Source organism: Plecotus auritus (assembly GCF_963455305.1).
Source record: "Plecotus auritus genome assembly, chromosome: 6".
Classification (NCBI taxonomy): domain Eukaryota; kingdom Metazoa; phylum Chordata; class Mammalia; order Chiroptera; family Vespertilionidae; genus Plecotus; species Plecotus auritus.
In genome coordinates, this window is record NC_137773.1 from 72,481,339 (window position 1) to 72,503,022 (window position 21,684).

Below are 21,684 nucleotides of genomic sequence, written 5' to 3' on the forward strand. Positions count from 1 at the left end.
TGCCTCTCTCCCTTTCTGTTGGTTCTTTGTAGACATGTGTCTGAGGAGATGTTTAGAAACTCTTTGAACAGCTGAAATAATAAGCATTCTCTTGTTAAACATGGAAAAATGCTAGTTGTACATTAGAAGCACCGCAGCATGCCTTTTAAGTATAATGTATAAAACTTTTAGGCAAAAATGATGAAAGTTTCCAAGAAGCCACAAAAAGATCCCGAATCCCATTTTCAGACATGAAAATTGTGTCCTCTGAGGAAAAGCTTACCTCTTAACAAATTAGTTAAAGGTCCATTAGACATATTGTCTAATTTAAATATGTTGGTAGGTACTAAAGATGTCAAAGGAGGCAAATTACACAGATAAATTCTCAGTGCCTATTTTATTCTTCTCAGTCTCATCTCCCGAACTCTCCAAAGCAGTAAATAATATTTGTTAGCAGTAATATGAATTAACCTTGATTTTATTTTGATACACTTCTTATAGTATGGATGGAAGAGGACAGAGGTTTGGTTAAAAAAAATTTTTTTAAATATATTTTTATTGATTTCAGAGAGGAAGGAGAGGAGAGAGAGATAGAAACATCAATGATGAGAGAATCATTGATTGCCTGCCTCCTACATGCCCCACTCTGGGGATCGAGCCCACAGCCCGGGCATGTGCCCCGACTGGGAATCGAACCATGACCTCCTGGTTCATAGGTCAACGCTCAACCATTGAGCCACGCTGGTGGGCAACCCTCAATAACTTTAAATTGTTAGTAACCTTGAGGCAGGCAATTGGATGGACCGCCCCTTCTGCTTCTACCCCATATAAACAATTGGACAGCCCACACTTGAATCAGCAACTGCCAGAACACTTATGGTAAATGAAATTTCATTAGAGAGCTGACTGGAGGGCACAAGAAGGGGACACCATAGCACCCAAACATGGACCATTGCATTGAGGTGATTTCAGAATGCAGTACATCTGGTTACAAAAATAATTGCTCCCTGGGCCCTGGTCTGGTAGAGCAGGTTAGAGAGTCATCCCAAAATGCCAAGGTTGCCAGTTCGATCCTCAGTCAGGGCACATACAAGAATCAACCAATGAATTCATAAACAAGTGGAACAACAAATTGGTGTTTCTCTCTCTCTTCCTCTCTTTCTCTAAAATCAACCAATCAATCAATAATAAAAAAAAACAATCGCCCCCTTAAATTTAGATATGAGCCCTATTTAGTAAGCCAACTTTACACCCTCTCAGGAAGCTGTTAACCTTATGAGAAAATGTTCATCATCACTAACAAAAAATTGAATTTTTTAAAGAAAGCAATTTAACAATAAATGTCAAAAGTTCTATGAACAGTATTTGATCCCAAAATCATACTTTTCAATATTTGCCCTGAGGATATAATTCAAAAGAAGGGGGAAATGTTTAAGCCTGAAGATGTTTAAGCCTATATCATTTTTTAAATTTCTAAAGAAAACAGGAGCCAAAGAACACAGGATGTCAATTCTCTTGTCTCAATTAATGGAATATTAATCAGCTGTTAAAACTAGGAATTATGAAGGCAAAAGCATTAATGATGAATAATGATGCTGAAAGGTAGTTTGTAAAATCACATGGGTTACACTTTGAAGACTGGAAAAGAACAGGAACAAAATAATAGTGTTCGTGTATTATGAATATGGATACATTTTCTGTTGCCATTATTATTTCATGTTTTCATAATAAAAAACTTTTTAAAAAAGATGAAAAAACAGTCCTAGCCAGTTTGCTCAATGGATAGCACGTTGGCTTGCGCTGGGTTTGATTCCAGTCAAGGGCACATGCCCAGGTTGTGGGCTCGATCTGCAGTAGGAGGGTGCAGGAGGCAGCCCATCAGCGATTCTCTCTCATTATCTATGTTTCTATCTCTCTCTCCCTTTCCCTTCCTCTCCGAAATCAATAAAAACATATTTTTAAAAAAGACATGAGAAAACCAAGAGGCAATTTCTAGGGTAAGAAAGTACTGAGGCTTCCAAGTTGGAGCTTGTCTGTACAGCAAATGTAATGTTCTGTTGGCACAGTTAATGCTACCAGAGCGGACTTTGTGAGTTAGAGAACTGCTTTCCTGAGTTGATGTGTCAGTTATTTGCACAATAGCACAGCTCACTGTAGTTCTCAGAGAAAAGCAAAACAAGATGTAACCGCAGAGACTCCCAGACTATGTCTGTGTGATCTTTCCAGAATAGCTCTGATTAATGTGAAGAAAGCAGAGGCTGGTATTCAAAAGCCTCACCAGCAATGCCCCGATTTAAAGAGAAGACAGAGAGCGCCCACCCAACGATTTCCTCCTCAAAGCCCCCAGCTGCTGGTCACAGGCCTGGAGGTCCAGAGCTCAGAACTCTAACCTCAGCCCGCAGCGAGAGCAGTCCATTTTCAGCCCTTCAGTTTTGATTATCCCTCCGCTACTGAAGGTAATTATAAAGACTTCCAAGTACTTAGAATGCACGTTACATAAATCATCTCATTTGAATGATTCTATTTACAGGAAAAGTTATTTGAAACTTAGAACAATGCACAAATTATTTATAAACCTAGGTGTCAAAAAGCAGAAAAACAAAGAAATAAGTATGTCTTTACGGAATTTTCTATGATGATTAATAATAACTGTTTAATAATTATAGTTGTTAAGTGTAATCTCATCCAACCCCCTATAGTGCAGATTTGAAAATTGAGACACAGGACTCGAAGTGAACAGTACAAGATCTCATCGTGAGTTCATGGTGGAGCCAACTCCTTTGTTGAACTTAATATTTAAGTCCCCAATGGATGCTTTTCTATCAAGTATCTATTTATTGCCCTTCCTTTCTCCCTCCCCTCCTGTGGTGAATTTAAATAGCTCTTCTGTCAGTCTTGTTTTGGTAGACTAAGAGTTTAAAGAACTGTAATCCATATTGTTGACTTAGTCAAGGTGATCCCTTAACAGTTTGCTTCATATGGTTACTTTTTAAAAATATATTTTCATTTATTTCAGAGAGGACGGGAGAGGGAGAGAGAGATAGAAACATCAATGATGAGAGAGAATAATTGATTGGCTGCCTCCTGCACATCCCCAATTGGGGACAGATCCTGCAACCTGGGCATGTGCCCTGACCAGGAATCAAACCATGACCTCCTGGTTCAAAGGTTAATGCTCAACCACTGAGCAAGACTGGCTGGGCATAGTTACTTATTTCGAATATAAACTTCTTGATGGCACTGCATGCCCATGTTTTTCGGTAATAACAGTATAAATCACTAAACTTATTGGCAGCAATTCCATGGGCACTGTGCCAAGTTATCTACATCCCATTTAATCTTTACAGCAACCCTATGAAGTGTGGAGTATTCTTGTTTCCATTTCACACAGGAGGAAACTGAGGCACAGAGAGGTTAAATAAGTTGCCCAGAAACACATATCCAGCAAGTGACAAAATTTGGGATTCAGACCCAAAGTGTGTGCTCTTAAATATGAAGTCACTAGTAGCCCTGAGCGCGAATCCGTGCACCAGCTCTCTGCGGGGCCTGGCCGCTCCGCGCCCGCTGCCTAGAGGCTCTCCGTGGCCCAGAGGCCCATCCGCAGCCGGGCGCAGAATGCTTGCCTCATCACTGGGGTGACGACACAAGTGGCCCACCACCCCTGGCCGCTCCGTGCCCACTGCCCACAGAGGCCCTCCGTGGCCAGGGTAGAACGCTTACCTCATCACCACAGCGACAAAGCAAGTATTTGTCCAGGATGCTCACGCTGCCCGCTCTCAGCGGCCGCCCCCCTGGGACTGGGGGACTCTGGCAGGGCTGAGAGGACTGTGTGCCATCTTTGTGACAGAGTGATGGTTAATTTGCATATTACCCTTTTATTAGATAGGATACTACTTCATAGATGTGTAGTGAAAATTTGTGGGGATGCACTTAAAGTATCACAGAGAAATTAAGATTCTCTTGAAAATGTCAGAGAAAGAACTTCCATTTTAACTGAGAAAAAAAAAAATGGGTTTCAACATATCCAAGCCAGGTATCCAGTGGTAACTTTGTCAGTTTATATATGAGAATGATCATTACAGAGACGGCTCCCAAAATTACCTGCATAAATAAAAAATGGAGGCAGACATATACACTTTGAAATATTATGTGTAATATCAATGAAAGAATCTGATGATACTATTCTTATGTATTGTGTGGATCTCAGTTATAATTATTGAGTAATGAATGTCTCTGTTTTCTTGGATTATGGATTCTGCCACATCAAGAGAAAAAAAAAAAAAGATTTGGCAGGTCAAATGCTCTGCTTATCTATGACATCCGAGCTCCAAACATAGTGGACATAAAGCTAGACCCATGGTTGTTGACTCCAACTCACAGGATGGGGGTGAAGGTCCAGGTGGGCAGCCAGTCTGCATCTGCTGTGGCTTTCTCAAGTCTTTGGCTGTCTAGGGCCGTGGTCGGCAAACTGTGGCTCATGAGCCACATGCGGCTCTTTGGCCCCTTGAGTGTGGCTCTTCCACAAAATACCACGGCCTGGGCAAGTCTATTTTGAAGAAGTGGCATTAGAAGAAGTTTAAGTTTAAAAAATTTGTCTCTCAAAAGAAATTTCAATCGTTGTACTGTTGATATTTGGCTCTGTTGACTAATGAGTTTGCTGACCACTGGTCTAGGGTATTAAGTTGAATCTCCATCTAAAGGAGTAATTGGAATTACCTCCCTTCGTTTCATCCCCTTCCCCAAACTAATGAAAAATAGACCAAACTGCTTCATCTCAAATTAAATTTGGGTATTTAAAGCTATATGTCTATGAACCAAATAGTGTTAAAGGGGAAGCTAGAAATGAAAGTCCTAAAGCAGACCCTTGGCCAAACAATATCTGATGAATTGAATTGATTATGTCTTTGTACCTTAAAACAATGGGATACTAAATTTTTTTTGGTCATGTATCCCCTTTGATAACATATTTTGTGTGTGTGTGTATATATATGTATATGTATATATATATACATATATATATATATACACATATACATATATATACACACACACACAAAATATGTATATAAATATATTAGAGGCCCAATGCACGAAGATTCGTGCAAGAATGGGCCTTCCTGCCCTAGCCGGTTTGGCTCAGTGGATAGACCGTCGGCCTGTGGACTGAAGGGTCCCAGGTTCGGTTCCGGTCAAGGGCATGTACCTTGGTTGCGGGCACATCCTCAGTAGGGGGTGTGCAGGAGGCAGCTGATTGATGTTTCTCTCTCATCGATGTTTCTAACTCTATCCCTCTCTCTTCCTCTCTGTAAAAAAATCAATAAAATATATATTAAAAAAAAAAAAAAAAAGAATGGGCCTTCCTTCCCCTGGCTGCCGGCACCACCTTCGCTCCAGCCGGGAGCCGCCTTTCTGCCTTTTCTCTGGCCCAGAGCTGCCTTTCTGCCTTCCCATGCTGCCCAGAGGCCCTGAGTTGCTGGGGTGGTGTGGAACGCCTGTGTTGTTACCATGGCGACAATGCAAGCGTCCCGCCCTGCCCCCAGCCGCTCGACATGTATGCAAATTAAACTTCCATCTTTGTTGGGTTAATTTGCATTCTCACTCCTGATTGGCTGATGGGCATCACAAAGGTACGGTCAGTTTGCATCTTTCTCTTTTATTAGTGTAGATATATATGTAATATATAGACATGTATTATGTACTATTACATGTATTACAAAATATTTACAAAGAAAAATATAAAGGATAAGATAGAGATTTTAGTATTTTTTCTCACTTTTCAAAGTATTGTCATTGAAGACCATTGCTCTGTGTAATAGCCCAACACTCATTTGAAGAGTTGCTATTAAAGTCCTACACCCAGGTCAGGGTGATGACCTTCCATCTCATTCCAGAACCATCTAGCTGAACAGAAACTTAATGATCATACCATCCAGCCCCTCCATTGAACAGAGGAGGAGACTATGAGATTAAGGGACTTTTGCCTAGAGGACTCAGAACCTGATGAGATCTTTAATATATTTAAAGTCTGGTATACTTGAACTAAGAGAGAGTATCTTCAGTGTTCTCACCACACACACACACACACATACACACACACACACACACAAATGGTAACTATGTGAGGTTATGGATGTTAATTTGTTTGTGGTAATAATTACACAAGGTATACTTATATCAATACACATTGCATACCATATATATGTTTGTGTATATATATGTGTGTGTGTGTGTGTATATATATATATATATATATATATACATATATATATACAATTTTTATTTGTCAATCATACTTTTAAAAGCTAGAAAAAGCAGTGTAAAGTAGATATGTGATAACAATGAGCCAAGCTTAGGAATTGTTTTACCAAATAGAGGTGTGATTTGGTAGCAAAAGTGTTGTATTCTCCCCCACGAAAATGTTGAAATTGAAAAAGAATTTAAATAGGGCAAGTAGAGCATTTTGCAGATGAGGATGAATGACACCAGGACCAGTAGATGCTCAGGGAGAGGTCGTGTCTAAGTGAGAGTGGGAGACCAGGGAAGTATCGAGAGCTGCGTTCTAAATTGGAATCCCAGATTCCTACGTTGCAGCCTTCAACCTGGCACTAGCTCATCCTTCAGACATGAAGAAGCCCAACTTCGTGCTTCAGGGATTTTGGTGAAGCCTTTTAAGGGTATCCAAATGAATTCACTATTGTGCTTCACCTACGCTCCAGCAATTCCCTTTCAGTGGGCAGCTTTATTTTCCCAGATGTGCAGTTTGTTCACGGGAGTTATGAGTAATTAGCTCATAAAAGAAGTGTCCACATGAATGAATAACTGCAAAGCACCTGTTGTCAACAGCTGATTTTTGTCTCCTCGCTGAAATTATAAAGAGCTTGAGAATATGAGACCGGGTTTTCTTCTTTTACAAACTGGTGACACCTACAGATTTAGGTTCACACTGAGAACAACTGTGAATAGAGACTAGATGGTAAAGCTCATCTTTATATCTAATGAAAGGAAAGTGTCAAGAGTTCAGACAAACATCAGCTACCTGTGATGAAGGCTGTGTTATGACTGTCATGAGCCCCAGGCACTTTTGGCTCCGTGGGTCCCTTTTCTTCATTAAACAAAGACAAAAAAAGGAATTGTATTTTACAACTGTATTAGTATGAAGATGAATAAAACCCAAACTGGATTTATTATATAGTTATTATAATATTCATTTTATCCCTTCTGAGCATCAACATTTTAAATGTTTGCATTTCTGTGGGCTCCCCAAAGTGTGGTGGCACCAGCTTTGCTCCCTCTGTGCCTAATGGATGGCCTGCCTAAGACGACAGGCACAGACCTTCATAAACTATACCTGGCCTCACCTCTCTTTACCCACATTGTAATACTGAGCAATGAGGGTAGCCCCTTTAACTTCTTTTTTTTAATACATTTTTATTGATTTTAGAGAAGAAAGGAGAGGGAGAGAGAAACATCAATGTTGAGAGAGAATCATTGATCGGCTGCCTCCTGCATGGCCCACACTGGGGATCGAGCCCACAACCTGGGCATGTGCCCTGAGCAGGAATCCAACTCTGATCTCCTGGTTCACAGGTGGATGCTCAATCACTGAGCCATGTGGGCTGGGCAAACTTCTTTTTTTTTTCTTGATGCTTCTCTCTGAGCAACAGGTGGCTCAAGGATTCCTTTCTCCTGAAGTAACACCGCTTGGCCTAGAAAAGCCAAGTGGGTGCCCCCAGCCAGCAAGCTGTGTAGGGTTGAAAACTTTACTTTCTAAATCTTACTCTTCCCACTTTGGTCAGAAATTACATTTTAAAAACTGGTGCTCTGTAGGGCTGCTTATGTAGGTTCTTTTGGCCATAGCATGATGACCACGGGGCAGGTGACCGAATCCAAAATTAATTCCTCAGTCATGCTGAAAGACTGTGCCTTTGTTCTCGAAAGTAGAGTCAACTGGAAAATGGAGTCAATTGTCAGACCAGTTTATCCATCGCTGGGACACAAGGTTTTGTTGAGTGTCATACAGTGGGCAAACAAACAAGGGAACAATGACACCAAAGTTATGTCAGGCTTAACTTATTCCACCTACAAATGATGATGGAACAATGCTGTTGCCTCTTATGGGCTAATGAACTAAAGGCAACAATGGGCTGAAACGTGTATATACCCGTTGCTCATAAATCAATCTGTAATGGGGCCTTTGTAGAAACTGAGATAGTGATTTGCAGAGGGCTTGGTTTTAAGGGGGCAGGGCCAAATTTAGTCTTTACTTATGGTTGTTGTCTTTCTTTTTCCTTCCACTGAGAATTTTACTTTCCGAATCTTCCTTTGTCAACATTGCTCAAAAGTTACATTTTTAAAGCTGGTGCTCTACTCTGATTTCCCTCGGTGTGGTCTTCTCTCTTGGAACTCTGTTCATGTGCCACAATTCATTTCCTATTCTAAAGGTCATTTGAAAACATTTATAGGCCACTAGTTTCTTTGAATATAACTGAGTGAACCAAAGTTGAATTTGAAGAGTCTCTTGATTTCCCATAAATTATTCAAATTACCTCAAAATTAATTAACTCTTTCTAATATTATTAAAAACAAAGGGACAAATACGATATACTGATACAAGAATAATCTCAATTCTTTGGAACAATGGGAATATTTTTCACATCTAATGGAATCTTAGGTAAACATCCTAATTTTTTCTCTTAAAATCTAGTACTTCATTGCGTCAGTGGCCAAATAGTATACTCATTTAATGGGCCCATAACAGGCAGTATCAATATTCTGAAGTCAATTGTTTTACCTGTCAATCACATAAACTATATGTCATATAAGTTAATTCTTTTAACTGCTGTTACCAAATATTTTGTCTTATAGGTCTTAAGATCTACATCCAGGGAATTTTCCAATGTAAATTGCATCATTAAATTTCTGTTTTTAAAGAAAATTTAGTTGGAATATATGACTTCCCTACATTCTCTCTCTCTTTACATTCCCTTTCCACAGTAGGCTTGCATACGTTATTGTGTCAAAAACATTTACTGTAAAATAATCTCAACAATTCTCTTAGTAGTTGGATATCTTTGCTAGAAAACCTTTCATTGCAACACCCCAGCAAATCTCTAGGTATTTCCCTAATGCAAAAAACTAAGTACTGTAGATAACATAATCTCCTTAATTTGAACCAGAGGGTTCATTTATTAATTCAAGGGAATGAATGCTCAAGATTAGAATGTGAAGGATGTGGTAGAGGGAAGGTTTCAGGGTTAGGGAAAATGGGCCTGATCCCCTTCTTCCCACCACTGTAGTTTTCTAACTGTATCTCGTTGGAGTCCGTGATTCCCTTTGCATTTAAATGATCCTTCTGAGACAGCCACCACAACACCCATAGCAGCTCTATTACCAAGGCAGTTTTACTTCCTGTGTTTCTGGGAGCAACAATAAAATGATAGCTGACCTGTCTGTTTTTGAAGTGTCCAACTGAATCTATATGAAGTGCAACACATGATTCCTTATTATGGTATTGCCAAAGGAAGTTATGCATGATCTCACCCATAACTTCATAAATTGTCATTAGAATTAATATAAACGTAAAGATGTGTAATCCTAAACTGATTAGGTCATATTACTCCACTATCAGTCACTATATTTAGAAGGCACAGCTTAAGGTTTTTCTTATGCGGGGTAAAGTTCAATTAACCAGTCAGCTCATAACAGTATTTCACCATTTACTAAGGAGAGTCACGTAAAAAGGAAATTCCTACTTGTAACTCTGCCTTTTCAGTAATCCACATGGAATCTGTGGATGATTCCATCAGAGCCAGCATAACTCATTTGATTTGGAAAAGGATGCTTAATACTGAGTCAGATTCTTCTGTGGGTGAAGCAGGACATGCTTAAAAGCTGCCTTAACAATTTCAGGTCACGCAGACATTTTTGTGCACACTAAAACTTTGCAATAACAAATTACCGATCTACTAATGGAGATCTTAGTATCCTCAGATTGTTAATGGACTTTCCATACATATGTACTTTTTAAAGTATTGGGGTGACATTGGTTAATAAGATTATGTAGGTTTTGAGTGTACAGTTCTATGATACATCATTTGTATATTGTATTGTGTGCCCACCACCCAAAGTCAAATCTTCTGTTACCATATATTTAACCCCTTTTACTTTTTATTACTCCCCACCCCCCCTTCCCTCTGGTAACCACCATGCTGTTGTCTGTGTTTATGAGTTTTTATTTGCTTGTTTTTCTTCTTTGTTCATTTGTTGCTTTCAGTTTTATATCCCACATATGAGTGAAATCATATGGTTCTTAACTTTTTCTGTCTGACTTATTTTGCGTAGCATGATATTCCCAAGATCCATCCATGTTGTTACAAATGGCAGTGTTTCATCTTACCTTACGGCTGAGTAGTATTTCACTATATATACTAGAGGCCCAGTGCACAAAATTTGTGCACGGGGGGTGGGGTGTCCCTCAGCCCAGCCTGCACCCTCTCCAATCTAGGACCCCTCGAGGGATGTCCGACTGCCTGTTTAGGCTCGATCCAGGTAGGATCGGGCCTAAACAGGCAGTTGGACATCCCTCTCACAATCCAGGACTGCTGGCTCCCAACTGCTCGCCTGCCTGCCTTCCTGATTGTCCTTAACCGCTTCTGCCTGCCAGCCTGATCACCCCCTAACCACTCCCCTGACAGCCTGATTGATGCCTAACTGCTACCCTGTCAGCCTGTTTGCCCCTAACTGCCCTCCCCTGCAGGCCTGGTCACCCCTAACTGCCCTCCCCTGCAGGCTTGATCGCCCCCAACTGCCCTCCCTTGCAAGCCTGGTCCCTCCCCAACTGCCCTCCCCTGCTGGCCATCTTGTGTCCACATGGGGTCAGTCATTTTTGACCACATGGGGCAGCCATCTTGTGTGTTGGAGTGATGGTCAATTTGCATATTATTCTTTTATTAGATAGGATAGAGGCCTGGTGCACGGGTGGGGGCCGGCTGGTTTGCCTTGAAGGGTGTCCCAGATCAGGGTGGGGGTTCCCTTGGGGCATGGGGTGGCCTGGATGAGGGGCCTGTGATGGTTTGCAGGCCGGCCACGCCCCCCAGTGACCCAAATGGAGGCCCTGGGATCTGGGGTTTATCTTCTATAATTGAAACTTTGTAGCCTTGAGCAGAGCCAAGCCTCCTGCTCACTCCGCGGCTGCAGCCATTTTTGTTGGGATTTATGTATCTTCTATAATTGAAACTTTGTAGCCTTAAGCGGAGGCCAAGGCAGGCCAGGGCAGGCGGAAAGCTTGGCTTCCTCCATTGCCAGGGAAACCCAAGCCTCCTGCTCTCTCCGTGGCTGCAGCCATCTTGGTTGGGTTAATTTGCATACTCGCTCCTGATCAGCTGGTGGGTGTGGCTTGTGGGTGTAGCAGAGGTACAGTCAATTTGCATATTACTCTTTTATTAGATAGGATATATATTTTTTTTTACTCCAAATTTGTAATCCATGGAGTTTGGGTTCTGGAGTTAACAATTTATGGTATTGCTCCTCCACTTAACAGCTCTGTGTCCTTGGGTAAGTTACCTAACCCCTCTGTGCTCACTGTCTACCTCCATGAAGAGGGCATGATGGTAACAGGCATACTTCCCCATGGCTTGTAGAGTCAGATAAGATGGGAGAATGCATGTGACGTGATTGGCAGAGTGTCAGCACAGAGTGACGTTCAGATAATTATTTTTTACTCTCTTCCTAACTAAATACTGTGTTTTGCAAAAACTATATATAATATAGTTTTATATATATAGTATTATATATAGTTTTGGCTCAGTGGGTAAAGAGTCAGCCCACAGACTAAAGGGCAATGGGTTTGATTCTGGTCAAGGGCACGTACTTCCATTGCAGGCTCAATCTCTGGTTCTGGTCTGGGTACAGATGGGAGGCAACCAATCTCTCACATTGATGCCTCGCTCTCTCTCTCAAAAAAAATTTATATATATATATATATATATATATATATATATATATATATATATCCTGAGATACTGTAAGTATATAAATTTATAAATTAAAAGGGAGAAAACAAAACTAGCCCCTACTTGCAACATACCAAACAGTGTGTTAGGTGCTGCATTGGCAGCCTCTCGCTTTATCTTCTCAACAGTAGTCCAAAATTTACCTCCATTTTACAGATAAGAAGACAAAAGCTCTGTGGGTTTAAGGCCATGGAAACAGCCTTCGCTGGACCCCAGTCTGTCTGGCTCCCAAGCCCAGGCCCTTTTCAGGACACCCTTCCTCTAAATTCTCTCTGCAGGCTCTGCTGGCTCAGGGGCGCTGGTTCCTCTGGAGCTGTTGAGAGGCAGGGCTTACTTTGCTCTCACAAACTCAGTCTGTCCTTTTGTTTACAATTCCATGAGTTTTCTTTACATTCCACAACGGCAGACCTTCTGCGTGTCATGTTCCCTCTGCATCGTATTTTATGTCCTCTGGGTTCTAGTCACATTTAGACCAGTATAAACAGTTCCATTTTCTCTTTCCCTAATCCTTTCTCACTTCTCTTAATAAAAAGTTATGTACAAACCAGAGCCAGAAAGTTACCTTGGCCAGTGGAATACATTAATTTGTTTTAATATTGAAAGTATAAATTGTCCTTGGAGGTTTGCCCTGTCCCTCCTCCCCTGAGAGTCTGTATTCATGATCAAATAATGCACAGGGCTTAGTCTCTTGAGAAGACCCACATTTTTACTTTTAAAGGTGTCTCACTTTTATTATAACAATTTGGTAGTTGTTGCTATAGAAACAAATGTCCCATATAAAATGTTGCCGTTAATTACAAAGAGTCACATTCAAAGTGGTCCAAGATTTTTTAAAAGTGCTCATTAAAAAATGAATAAAAGCTGATCTTAAACATTCTATTCTCAGAAACATTTTGCCCAAAATAATGTTAGTTGGTTCTAATGCCAGATAAAATCTGTAATTACTATATTTCTAGCCTATTCTTACTTACTGAATATGGTTGGGTGCCCTTGCAAATGTAATATTGAGGCCATTAAACCTAGATTCTGTACCTGTTAATACAGCAGGAAGTAAATCAAGTTTTTAAAAATAACATCAGTCCTGGCCAGTTTGGTTCAGTAGTTAGAGCGTCGGCCTGCAGACCAAAGGACCTCAGGTTTGATTTTGGTCAAGGGCACGGTCAATCCCTGGCTCTGGTTAGGGTGTGAACTGGAGGCAACCAATCAATGTGTCTCTCTCACATCATTGTTTCTCTCACCCCCCCTCCACTCTCTCTAAAAAAAAATCAATGGAAAAAATTTCCTCAGGTGAGGATTAAAAAGAATTATAATATCAAATTACCAGAGTGAATGGAAGTAGACTCTTATACTAAATTGATATTAGAACATCTGTTATATACACCATAGATCACTCTGAGGAAATAAGTAGCAGTAGCCCTTAATAAAGAATGCACCACTCCAGAAGCCAAGAATCTTCTAAAAGCATCACAAGTTTTGGTAATTTTCATTAGAATATTATTTTAAGCAAAATAACTTTTACTGCTATCTGTAATAATAAAGATGTAATATGAAAATGGTCATTACACCATGAAGTGCAACGACCGTCCGAGTAACGACCAGATCACGTGTCAGCAGGAGGGTGGGGCAGCGAGCTACAAGCGGGCAGCTGGAGAGCTACAGGAGGGGGCAGGGCAGCAAGCTATGAGAGGGAACGGGGGAAGCTACAGGAGGGCAGTGCAGCGGGTGGAGAGCTATTAGAGGGCACCAGGGAGCTACTGGCAAGCCACTGGTGCACGGATTTGTGTGCAGGGCTACTAGTGTATAAATAAAAGGAGTAAAAATTTAGATTTTGGCTTTTGTTTATATGTTACAAAAGCATAGTTGGGCAATGTATCCTTGTAATGGTAGCTTCCCTAATGGACACTTGGCAAGAAGACATTTATTTGATATGCTAATACTGTCCACTTTATAAAATATTATTACCTATGATGAGCAATTTTAAGATAGGTGCTGTGTATTACCTCCAGCAATTATATCTATATAGCTGTATATCTATGTCTATGTCTGTTCTGTGAATGCCATTTGTTTTTAGTTGTCTTTTATTTTTTAGTTTTATCCACCTGTGTGTGTTTCACTCTTTTCATTTGTGAGAGAGAATATGAAAAGAGAATAAAGGGATGATTTGAAGGATTACCTTCACCCATTATACCCTCCTCTGTGAATAAGTAGAAAATTGAGCAAATTACTTCATCTCAAATTAAATTGGTACATATACATATGAAGCTATAGGTGAGCCAAAGTGTGTAATGGTGAAGCTAGAGGTGGAAATTCTAAAACAGACCCTCTGCCAGACATTTCCGGTGAGGCCGGAGGGACCCCATGGGCACAGCCCGGAGCATATGCATTCACCACCCTGGTCATCTTACCTCAAAATCTCAGAACTCTGCGTTTTAGACGAGAGAGAATAAAGACAGAGCAATCTACAGAGAAGGTTCTTGATCAGAATCTGCAGTGTGCACAGAGAATAGAGTGTTCTTTTTCAAGCTTGGCTGATGTTCTGAACTATCAGTGCTTCTACTGATAAGAATTCTGGGATTTGCCAAAGCAATAGCTAAGATGAATCTATGCCTCCCATGTTTCATGCATATATCTTTTTTTTAAAAATTATCTTTATTGTTGAAAGTATTACAGATGTCCCCTTTGTTTATTTGTAGTATTTTTTTCCCATTGACCCCTGCTATCCCATACCCGCCGCTCCCAGGGCTTCATCACTCTATAGTCTGTGTCCATGGGGCTATGCATGTAAGCATATAAGTTCCCCGGTTAATCACTCCCCTGCCACCCACCCTCACCCCCACCTTCCCTCTGAAATTCGCCAGTCTGTTCCATGCTTCAGTACCTCTGGTTCTGTTTTATTTTATGCACACATCTTTAAGAGTTGAAAGCATTATAATATTTAGTGTTTTGCACCAGTTTCTTAAGTCTTCCTGGATTTGAGCTCTGAGAAATGGAAACTGGTCCACATTAATGCTTCTTTATGGGCCACTGTGGTAGGAATAAGGCAGCAATGGCACATCTGATGGGTCATCCTTCTTTTGAAGGAATTGGATAATCGGAATTTTCTGGCAGTGAATCAGCTGTCCCAGTCTATTTCATCCTAGACATACTCCTGTGCTATGTAAACACTCAAGGTGGTAGTAGCTCATGCTTATCTGTTTTATTCTTTCTGTGCTTATGTTGACAATGGACTTCTTAATCATAAAACCACAAAATTTAAGAACTGTAAAATAAAATTTGTTAAATTAATTCCATTGTTGTGGAAACAAGAAAGCTCCAGAGTTCCACAGTTAATGGCACAGACCACTAAGTCCTAACTCATTTTATGTTATTAACATTTATTTTTATTTAAGTGTAGTTGGTATACAATCTTATATTGGTTTTATTAATTTCAGGTGTATAATATAGTGTTTCAACATTTTTATACCTTAAAATGTGATCACCCCACTAATTCGAGCAATCATCTGACACAATGTAAATTTATCACAATATTGTCGACTCTATTCCCCTTCCCCTTTTTCAACCATATCCCCCTCCCTTCTGGTAACCATCCCTTTGGTCTCTGTTTCCAATGAATTTGTTTTTGTTTTATTTGTTTTGTTTTTAGATTCCACATATTAATGAAACCATATGGGATTTGTCTTTCTCTGCCTGACTTATTTCACTTAGCATAATGCCCTCTAGATCACCTATATTGTTGAAAATGGCAAGATTTCATTCATTTGTATTGCTGCATAAAATTCTAGTGTGTGTGTCCATCTTCTTTATCCGATGGACACCTAGGTTGCTTCCATATTTTGACTATGTAAATAATGCTGCATTGAACGTAGAGGTGCATATATCTTTCCACATTAATGTTCTCATTTCCTTTGCATAAATACCCAGAAATGGAATTGCTGGGCCATGTGATATATCTACTTTTAGGCTTCTTTCTTCAGTGTTACACTGCAGTCTATGAGAAAACCCTGTGATGCACCAAGGGATGCCCTTTTGCTGTCCTAATGGTCATTTAACACAGAAATGAGCCAACTGAACGTTCAAAGATAAGCAAAGTTACACAGAGAAGTACAAAGTTTTTTACCTATCACCATCTCAAAAATTTAAAAAATGATAATGCCTTCTATTATGCCTGGCTACTATATATTGTAAGTTAAAAAAAAGTAAGTTACAGAACTATATGTAAATGATGATCTAATCTATGTTTTAAATATATGTTTAAATACACATACAAAAGTCTCAAAGAGCAGACTGTGTTAACAATGTTTATCTCTGAAGGTTGAATTACAGAGAGACGTCCACTTTGGAGTCATTGTTTAAATATTTTATAGACATAATTTTAAGCTAAAAATCAATGAAGCTATTTCAGAAAGAAAGGGTCAGGCTGGCTGATGTTAATGATGAAAGTAGGGATAAAATGACTAGACCATTTAAGTGTAGTCTACTAGCTATTCAAATCTCATCAGCATTTATTGGCATGTACTTGGTGACCACTGGGCAGAAGGGCCTGGCACACAGGTGTTCAATAAATGTTAGGCATTAGCATTCATTCATTTTATTGACAGTTTATTGTGTGTAAAGAGAATTGGTCCCAGAGGTCAAGGAGCACACACTGTGGGACAAACAGACGGAAATGACTGTCATATAGTGCCCTAACCCAGCCATGGGAGCATTATGCACAGAGCAGGGGTGTCCTTCACTGAGTGTGTGAAAGGGAAAAGTTGCTGATCTGGACATAGGGTTAAGCCCACATAATTGACAAATTTTACACAGGAATCTAACTTTTGGAATCAATGAGTCAATTTCTTCCTTTAAAACACATCTATAGAAATCCCCGTTGTAGTAAGTCAAAACAAGTGACTCAGAGCCTCTAGAAGTTTATGATAGAAGAACGGGGGATAAGGATAGCGTTCCTAAGAAGTTGCTAACTCAGAATACTACACTTCTTACCCTGAGGGCTCCTGAATTCAGTTACTCATTGATACACAGATCAGTGTAAACTAACTAATGAAAATCTAGAAATGATCCTTTCTCTTTTTTTTTTTTTTTAAAAAAAGTGTACCAAATGATTATTTGTGCTTTTCCCTTTAAATGCTGCACAGTCATTCTGCATGATACCTGCAAACCCTCAGCGCCCAGGTTAAATGTGGGCAGCCCACAGGAGCTGGACCTTCCCCACCCTGATCCCTAATCTCCCACCCCTCCAGCCTCGCCCCACCCCGCCCCGCCTTCTCATTCCTTCAAGACTGTTCCATTCCACTGAGAGCTTTCATTCCTTTGCTCTCAATGCTGCCCAGGAGTCCGATTTATTGAACACTGCTTTTTAGTCTATAGAGGGGAAAACACAATAAATACACACACACACACAATCACACACACACACAATCACAGCTCATCCTAACATACAGCCAACGTCTCCACTGGTCTAGGGAAAAAAAGTTAAATTCTTTTCCGTTATCAATTTTTGAAAGTTGTGGGGAAAGCCCAATTCATCACTTGGCTGCCCAGGAAGGGGCTTGAGACCAGAAAGATGCAAAGGGCGGGGCTTGGTTAGGGGGAGGGGGCGGAGTAGCCAGAGCGAGGCCCCTGCGGCTTCCCGAGGCTGAGCCACGCCTCCTTTTCTCCTGCCCGCGCTGGCCGCTCTGGCCCGGGCTGAGACTCTTATTTTGAAGGGCCGCAGGCAAAAGCTTTTCCCGAGACTCACTGAGTCACGGCGTGGTATATAGCCCCGTACCTGCGGGAGCAGCAGCCCCAGAGGCTGCACCGACCTGGGATTGGAGAGCCACGGGAGAGGCCCCGAGACCCGAGGTAGGCTGGGGAGTCAGCCCTTGGCTGGTAGAAGAGGATGAATTAAAGGGAGTGGAGGGTGCAGGTTGGCCGAAGAGTTGGGGGTGGGAGGGCTCTAAAGGGGAAGAGTGGAAGTGTTGGGGGGTGGGGGGAGCGGCGGGAAAACTTGTAAATACAGTTTCCACCCACCGACGGTCCCCTCGCAGAGCTGCCTCCCTCCCCTGGTCTGGTCTGTGCACACACCCCTGAGAGCTGAGCTCCAGATGGGAATTTGGCATCCTAACAGGGGATGCTTTGCTGCCACGAGTGATCCCTCCCGCTCTCCTAGTAACTTTCCTGAGCCCATCCCTCCTTTAATCGTGGCCCCTCTTGTAGAAGAGTCAGACCTGGCTTGGGAGGGCAGAACACTAGGGGCTGGCAGAGACGGGTGGGGTGGGGGGGTGGTAGGGGGGATGATCTCATTCCCTGGCAGCTGGTGCGGGAAGGAGGGATCCATCCATCCCCAGCCAAGCCTGGGCGCCTCATCCTCGCCCCTCTCCAAACCCACCCTCCTTTCTTTAGGAAAGGTGCACCCACCTTGGCGCCACTCAAAGTTTGTGTGTGACTTGGGGGACTCTCCCCGGCCAGGGGCGGTGGCCAGCACACAGTAGGTGCGGATTCCAGGCTTGCTTCTCAGCTCCACCCCTGCCCGGTGGTCACTGCGGCTTTGTTAGCCCCGGCTCGGCTCGGGGTGCGGGTCTGACAAGGACGCGCTGCAGCGTTAGCAGCCGACTGAAAGGACTCTGCGAGCGAGCGCTCTGGCTGGCCCTCTCTAACCCCGGGGCTGGGTGCTTCTCTCATTGCCTTATTTAACATTTGGGGGCATAACTCTCCCGAAGGGGGAGTGGTCCAGGACTCTGGAAAGGAGAGTTGGGTCACTTGAGCCCGGAGCCAGGTTGGGACTTTTGCACTCGCCGGGGACCAAAGAGGGTGCAGGCCGGGAAGGGGGCCTAGGGGTGGGGAGCAGCGGCAGGGTCTCCTTGGGCGCCGGTGTCTCCCCACCCTGCAGGGCCAGATTTTGCTTTAGCAGGCCTGAACTAGTCACACTCTGTTGCTGGTCTGCAGGCTGCAAGTGAAACACCAGGACCGCTGTGCATTCACCCGTCAGACCCGGGAGTCTTTAGGAGTCCCGCGCTAGCTGGTTCCACATTTTGATTTGCAGTCACAGAGAACCAGGCAAACATGGAATGGAATAGTACGTTCCTGGAAAAGCTACCCTCCCCCCAGTCCTCCCCTCCGCCCTTCCCCCCCCACCCCACCCCCGCAGTCCTTCAGACTTAGCAATGGTCTCACCAACTCTGGAAACTGCTAAGTTTTGCCTTTAAGGATATTCTCTTGGTTTATGTGGTGAAGGCTCCTGTCAGAACTGTCTCAATAGCTAACACTAAAGGAAAACTGGCCAGTTGGTTGTCCAGGGAGTTTGGTTTGATTGCTTCTACCTCAGTGAAAAGGCTTTTTTATATCCCAAGGAAAGAGGATATTATTTTCCTCAAGACCTGGCAGACTTTGATTCAGTGAGAAGAGGTTTGAGGAAATTTTCCCTCCTAATCTGTTTATATTCATTGATATAAGAGATAGTTTGAAGAATCTTGTATTGTGATTGTAAGAGTTATGCCTTAAGAGAGAGGAAGTTAAGTGGTTAGTACATCCTTACACTATGTATGATGAATAGGCAAGAGCTATATAATCAACATATTTTTCAACTCCTAAGCTTTATTTTTTAAACTTATTCCACTTATTATATATAAATAAAATTTATTTACATTTTTGTCTTTAGAATACGCATCAGGATAGGTTGCCCAGTGCCGACAACACATCCCATCCATTAATAGGAAATTAGACATGTGCAATGAATAACAAAATATGCCAACACCCTAACCATGTCTGTGGCTGTGTGAAAAGTTGATGCTCTGCAGGAGGAGAATGGGTAGGTGGTTGAGAATAGTGTCGCTTTATTTTTTGTGACTGTTGAAATCCATGAATCATAGAATTCTGACAGCTGGTATGATAACAGGCAGCTGGTGTGATGCACCTGCTTTGAATGGTGTGATAACTGAATGCTCAGTCTGTCTCAGGTGAGGACGCTGGCTTTGTAAACAATAGGTAGCTGTCCTGGGTAGAGTAGCCCTGGATTGCTTCAGGAGAGCCTGTGGGCTCTGGCTTTTAGTTGACTTCTTAAACTTTTCAGATAGAATAAAAAATGGATACTACTTATATATTGTATTGTGGCTGATGTTTAAAACTTTAATGTAGAACAGTTATAGTATTTGTACTACTTTTGAGGATAGTTGGTCTTTTTTCCCCCTAAAATGTATTTTCCTTACACTATAGTAAATGTTATATTCTACTATATTTGAAACAACTGTATAGGTAATGAATTACAATGCATTTCCTGGAAATTATCAAGGCGTCTACACTGCTCAAGGTGCTAAAAGTCATCATTTCAAGAGGAAGTTATTCATTTGTTCAATTATTAATTGTCAAAACAATTGGTCCTCCCACACACACACACCGCTTTCCAGATTACTTTCACAATTATGGAGAACTGTAAAAATACATGCTAGACATTGTCTTTTCTTTCATGTATATTTCCACATAAACAATTTCATATCAAAATGTATTATGCTCCTTCAGCATTTATTTCAAAAGATCCAGATAAACATTGGTTAGCACAGTTCACTATATTTCTAAAATTACCTACTATTTAATATCTTGCAAAATAATCCTCTTCTTCAAGTAAATGGGGAAAGGGGATAGATGCTAAATATACACTTTTAAAATTTAGGAATATAAAAGAGCCCTAAACTCTCCTTTGAAAGTGTTCCCAGTACATTATACTGATTAGCTCATTCCAATAATATTGAGAACAAGAAATGGAACTCTACCAGATTTTAAAGAGAGGTGTAATAAGAATTTTGTCCAGGATCATAATAAAACTGAGGCACTAGGTTCTGCCTAGTTCTGTGTCCTGGGGTTTTGGCCCTAGAAAGTCTCTGAGAGCTTACACTAATACAAGGCTTTTTATTTTTACTTTTATTTTTATTTTTATTTTTTTAAACAGGGATGCTCTGTATCCGATTTTATCAAAGGAAAAACAATAAGAGATGGTAGATGAGAAAGGTCTCATCCAAGGAGACGTTATGAGTGGAAAGCAGTAGCCCAGTCTGGTCGGAAAGGCATGGAGATAACATGGAAGTAAGGCAAGCCTGAGGTGGCAGGGAGGAGACACCCCATTCTGAAACCAGTGCAAGGCACAGCTTTCTGCCCAACCCCATCCACTATGAAAGGCACAGATCACTTCCCGAGCAGTAAATCGTAGCTGCCTTACGGGTTCTGTGCTTTAGGGTTAACCGTGATTGTTAACATAAGCCATCCAGTTAGATGAGGCTCTCTTACTTGTGTATTTTGGATAATGACTACAAGGAAACAAACTGAAGATGTGGGGTGGTTAGTTAATGTCAGTTCTTCATCTCCCTCTGAATGTGCTGGCCCCACTGCCAACGCTCCACCGCTATGGTAAGCGAAGAGGGTGATTTTCACAGTTTGGCATGGACTTCTGGGAGGCGGAAAGGCTTATTGGATGGAAAAGATTTCCTCCTGCGGGAGCAGCTGCCATTTGCAGACAAGGTGTGTCAGCCAGAAGAAATGCGCAAATGACCGTTTTCTGGTTTCTGTTGGCATAACTTTGCAATGTTTTTTCCATATAGAAGTGTTCAAAAATAGATTCAGAGGAAGGCACACAAAACCAAGTAAAAGGAATAGACTCTGAAGTTTGACCAATGGAGGAAGAGAAGAACTAACCCTTGTTCAATAGTTATCCCTAACCAGGCTCTGC

At 41.6% G+C, this 21,684-nt stretch overlaps 1 protein-coding gene across 7 annotated transcripts in view; it reads left to right on the plus strand.

Annotated features, from left to right (window-relative positions):
- Positions 1–21,684, plus strand: part of PALLD (palladin, cytoskeletal associated protein) — a 407,210-nt gene that overhangs the window by 298,132 nt on the left and 87,394 nt on the right. For 2 of the 7 annotated variants that reach the window (XM_080676512.1, XM_080676513.1), the window contains exon 1: positions 17,702–17,831. The exons of 4 other annotated variants lie outside the window; for them this stretch is intronic. The gene's annotated coding sequence lies outside the window, so the exon portion shown is untranslated. Of the gene's footprint in view, positions 1–17,701; positions 17,832–21,684 lie in introns of those variants that run through there. One more of the 7 variants, XM_080676514.1, reaches the window with a different exon arrangement.